The sequence below is a fragment of the Felis catus genome, chromosome B3 (assembly GCF_018350175.1).
Source record: "Felis catus isolate Fca126 chromosome B3, F.catus_Fca126_mat1.0, whole genome shotgun sequence".
Lineage (NCBI taxonomy): Eukaryota > Metazoa > Chordata > Mammalia > Carnivora > Felidae > Felis > Felis catus.
Window position 1 is genome coordinate 105351548 of NC_058373.1, and position 5216 is coordinate 105356763.

At 45.2% G+C, this 5216-nt stretch overlaps 1 long non-coding RNA gene across 1 annotated transcript; it reads left to right on the forward strand.

Moving 5' to 3' along the window:
- The first annotated feature begins 868 nt into the window (after nucleotides 1-868).
- LOC123386344 lies at nucleotides 869-4010 on the forward strand. The gene is made up of 3 exons (XR_006600128.1): nucleotides 869-1163; nucleotides 1728-1861; nucleotides 3751-4010. It is a non-coding gene; the product is annotated as an uncharacterized LOC123386344 (long non-coding RNA).
- The last annotated feature ends 1206 nt before the right edge of the window (nucleotides 4011-5216 follow it).

Genomic DNA, 5216 nt, shown 5'->3' on the forward strand with positions numbered 1-5216 from the left:
CACTCCTGTAATTACCTTATTTACCACTCCCTCTTAGCAGACTGAATTTAGAGACTTTCCTTGCATGCTTGATGAAGTGGTCATGTTGGAGAAGCCCAGGTGGTAAGGAAATAAGGATGGCCTCTGAGAACTGTGAGTGGCTCTGGGACCTGAGGGTGTCCTGGAGCCTTCAGTCATATGTCCACAAAGTAGTAAATTCTGCCAACAACTTCAATGAGCTTGACGGTGTTTTTTTCTTCAACTGGGCACTGGATGAGAATGCAGCCCAGAAGACATGTTGACTGAAACTTTGGGAGACCCTGAGCGGAGGCCCCTGTTAAACCGTGTGCCTGGACTCTTGGCCCACAGAAATTGTGAGGTGCTAAATGTGTGCTGTGAGCCACTAAGTTTGTGGTAACTTGTTATGCAGCAATAGACAACGAATACAATACATATGGCACACTGATGAAATTATATACTTTAAATATATGAGGACTATTGCCCTTGGGGGACCTCAGTCTTTTTTCTTCGGGATTTCAACTAAATTGGATGAGGCCCACCCATGTTATGGAGAGGGGGGTAGTCTGCTTTACTCAAAGTTTGCTAATTTACTAAATAAGTCAGAGAAAGGCAAATGCCATATGATTTCACTCATACGTGGAATTTAAGAAAAGAAACAAGCAAAGGGGAAAATTGTGTGTGTATGTTTATGTGTGTGAGAGACAGAGAGAGAGAGAGAGAGAGAGGAGAGAGAAACAGAGTCTTAATTATAGAGAACAATCTGATGGTTACCAGAGGGGAGGGGGTGGGGGGATGGGTTAAATAGGGGATCTGGATTAAGGAGTGCACTTGTCATGATGAGCTCTGGCTGATGTATGGAAGTGTCGAATCACTATATCGTGCACCTGAAACTGATATGACACTGTATTTTAACTGGAATTGACCTGAAAAACTTAAAAAAAGTTTGCTGGTTTCCATGTTAATCATATCTAAAACATTTCTTCACAGACAACCTCCAGACCAGTATTAGGCTGAGTACCATGATCTAACCAAGTTGACACATAAAATTAGCCATGACACATGGTCACAGATACAAGCAGATTTGGCTGCTCTGTGCCTCTGTCCCTAATGGATTTAATGGATGTGAACTTCAGTGGATTCACCAGCCCTGGAGAACTTGCCAGGTCAGAAGGGCCCAGAGCCTTGGCTTGCTGCCTTGTGCATCTTTTCAGGCTAGGGGGCGGGAGGGATGCATTGATACTCAGGGGTCACCTTGTTGCCAAGGAAAGCAGTTTCTGTGTCAGTCACAAAACCGAGTTACTCCCATGCTTTATTTCCAACCAGCTCCTAAGGCCCACGCACACTCTCCTTGCTACAGGCCCCGTCAGAGCCACTGAGAGCTGTGCGTCTTCCGTCAGCTCTTCACATAGACCTCTGGTGGCACCGTGTGCCGCACAAGCTTTTCCAAGCTGTGGAGAAGGTCTCATTCCTTTCAGATATTTGATTGCAACCGCCATGTCCTTTCAGAAGTATTTCTTTTCCCACACATACTTGATTTCAGTCTCACCTCTTTGCAACCTTGGATAGACACAGTCATCTTGGTGGCCGGGGGGTTAAAATGGGAATGTGTGAGAGCGCTTCCTCGTTTTAACAGATGTTATTGGGCGGCTGAGCTAAATGCAGGCTTGAAACGGTGACCTTTTATGTTGAAGTTGAATAATAAAAGTAGTTTGTTTGTGTGCGTCTAGCTTTCCTGATCGAGGAAAGGAATCCAATGCTCAGCAGGAGGGTTTCTTTTGCGAGTGTGCAGCTCCATCCCACTTCTCCTGATCTGATGTGGTGACAGCTCATTTCATAGACAGCACAGCTGGAGAAATTCCAGGTCAGCAGAAAGGGCGGGGAGTGGGGAGGAAAGAGGAGACTTGGTATTTACTATTTGGTGACACTCTGTAGCTCTACTATGCTTTCCCCCATCCTCTGGGCAGGAGGTCCAGGTAGAGTGGATGGGGTAGAAATAGAATGGGGCGCCTGGGTGGCGCAGTCGGTTGAGCGTCCGACTTCGGCCAGGTCACGATCTCGCGGTCTGTGAGTTCGAGCCCCGCGTCGGGCTCTGGGCTGATGGCTCAGAGCCTGGAGCCTGTTTCCGATTCTGTGTCTCCCTCTCTCTCTGCCCCTCCCCCGTTCATGCTCTGTCTCTCTCTGTCCCAAAAATAAATAAACGTTGAAAAAAAAAATTAAAAAAAAAAAAAAAAGAAATAGAATGAGGTCACTGTAATGTACTTGCGATTATGTATGGTGACGTCTCCTTGCTTGCTTACTTGTGTCAAATTAGTAAGTCTTACGTTAATGGAGAGGGATAGTGGCGTGGGCTGGGATGGGAAGAATACATTTCAGAACTTAGGAAATTATATATAAATATAAGTATATATATAATATTATATATGTGTGTATATCTTTAATTTGAAACTTCCTTGGTTGCCATAGTCCAGCTGCAGAAGGCCACCCAATTAGTTAAGAAGAAAAGGTCTTGAGGTCACGGCTGGTTATTTCATGTGTACTAAAATAGAGGAAATGGCCACAGTTGCTTTGCCAGGGGTGTCCAACCCTGAATTAGGCTAAAAAGGCATCTTATAGCATCAGACAACTGAAAAAAGATGTAAGGAGGGAGCCGCTTTCTTTGCACATCTGTTAAGAACATCTGGCTCTGGCACGAACCCGGTAACTTCGACAGTTAGTTGGTGGCCCACAAGGTGAAAAAGAGGCAAACCCTCAAGTTGTCAGGCCCGTCTGTAGAATTTCCGGATGGCAACACCACCAAGTGCAAGGGTGAGAAACAGCTGGTGCGTTTGAGCAGCTGCCGGCCTCTCCTGCGCTGAGCTCATCCCGACCAAGCCTTAAAGACGGGGGCTTACGGGGACTCAGGTGCTCAGAAAGCAGTACCCCTGCACCCTGCCCCAGATGGCCCTTCACCAAGAGCATCATGGGGACATTCGAGAGGCTCACTGCTTCATCTCTGTTGTGGTACTGGGTTATCGAAGAGATGAGTCCCTTGGCAGGCAGCATACGCCAAAGATAGCCACGTCCTCTCTCATCCCACGTGCTCGTCTGCAATGTTACTGTCAAGAGGCAGCGTCTCATTACCCTGCCCTTAAATCTAAGCTGGCCACAGTGCCTTGCTCGTAGCCAATAGCATGTTGTGGAGGTGACGCCTTGCGCCTTCTGAGGTTGGGCCGAGAAAGCCATGCAACTCCTACGTGGCTCTCTCAGAAGGCGTGCTCTCTGGACATCCTCCTGAGGTGACGTCCCTCCGAGCCGCTGTCATGCTGTGGGAAACATAAGTTACCCAGGGAGGCCACACGAGTGTGCTCTTGTTGACAGTCCCAGCAGAGGCTAGCCTTTGAGTCATTTTAGCCTGGGCACCGGCCGTGGGAGTACGGAAGTTTCTAGATAATTCCAGCCCCTCAATGTTTTTTTAGCTGAGGTACGAGACATCGTCCTTCCTATGCCCATCCAAATTCCTGACCTACAGAATCTGTGAGCACAATGAAATGGCTGTTTTATCCTACTAGGTTCGGGATCATTTGTTACACAGCAATAGATAATCAAAGCATGCCCGTAAGGATGCTTTTGGAAGAATCTGGGCGTCATTCCCACCGCCCTTCCACCCCCTCCCTCCAACCCCGCCATCCTTTTCTGTGTACCTAGCACTATATTATGCAATGTGCACTTTGTAAGAGAAGTACAGGGCTACTGCTTGCCTCTTCTTTGCAGGCGCTCAAGAAAAGATGCCGGTTCCTCTGGGGCAATGCAGCCCTCCCCACAGCACACAACCTCTCAGCTCAAGTGCATGGTCCCATTCAACCCCTCTCCAAGCCGGTCTGAGTTGTGCAGAGTACAGACTGCATGATGATACACAGTGGCCCCAGAGAAATGTGAAGGTAAGTCTCCTTGAGGAGTTTACATTCTAATTGATGATATAAAACATGTGTCGTTTAAGATAGAAAGTATCAAATGCTAAATCATGTGATAACACGGATTTTAGAAAGAGTTTTGTAATAATAAGAAAAAGGTGCTGGACTTCTATTTTTTTTATTTATTACTTTATTTTATTTATTTTTTCTAAAAAGCACTAGACTTTTGTTTTTTATTATTTATTTTTTTATAATTTGAGCTTTGTTGGTCTCTCTATACTTCTATTCTTTTTTTTTAAAGTTTATTTATTGTTTAATTTACATCCAAGTTAGTTAGCATATGGTGCAACAATGATTTCAGGAGTAGATTCCTTAATGCCCTGACGCATTTAGCCCATCCTCCCCCCCCATAGACCCTCCAGCAATCCTGTTTGTTCTCTATATTTAAGAATCTTTTATGTTTTGTCCCCCTCCCTGTTTTTATATTATTTTTGAAAAGCACTGGACTTTTGTGTTTTTTTAAAAATTTTATTTTTATTTATTTAATTTACATCCAAGTTAGTTAGTTACAGTGCAACAATGATTTCAGGGGTAGATTCCTTAATGCCCTTTACACATTTAGCCTATCCCCCTTCCCACTACCCCGCTGGTAACTCTCTGTTCGTTCTCCATATTTAAGAGTCTCTTCTGTTTTGTCCCCCTCCCTGTTTTTATATTACTTTTGCTTCCCTTCCCTTATGCTCATCTGTTCTGTGTCTTAAAGTCCTCATATGAGTGAAGTCATATGATATTTGTCTTTGACTAATTTCGCTTAGCATAATACCCTCTAGTTCCAACCACGTAGTTGCAAATGGCAAGATTTCGTTCTTTTTGATTGCCGAGTAATACTCCATTGTGTGTGTGTGTGTGTGTGTGTGTGTGTGTGTGTGTGTGTGTGTATCCCACATCTTCTTTATTCATCCATCGATGGACATTTGGACTCTTTCCATACTTTGGCTATTGCAGATAGTGCTGCTATAAACATTAGGGTGCATGTGTCCCTTCGAAACAGCACACCTGTATCCCTTGGATAAAAACCTAGTAGAAAAGCACTGAACTTCTAGATTGGAGATCTGGGTAGAGGAGCTGCATTCAAGTCGTGCTGTGCTATCACCTAGCATGGCCTTGCTTGGTGCCTGGGAGCAAGAGCTTGAGTTCTCTGGGCTTCAGTGTCCTTCACCTGGGGAATGAAGGAGTTGGGCCAACTGGTATTTCTCAAACTTTTCCATCCAGACATCCTTAGAGCGGAGTCGGGTCTGAGGGTTTAGTCTGAACTGGCTCCCAAAA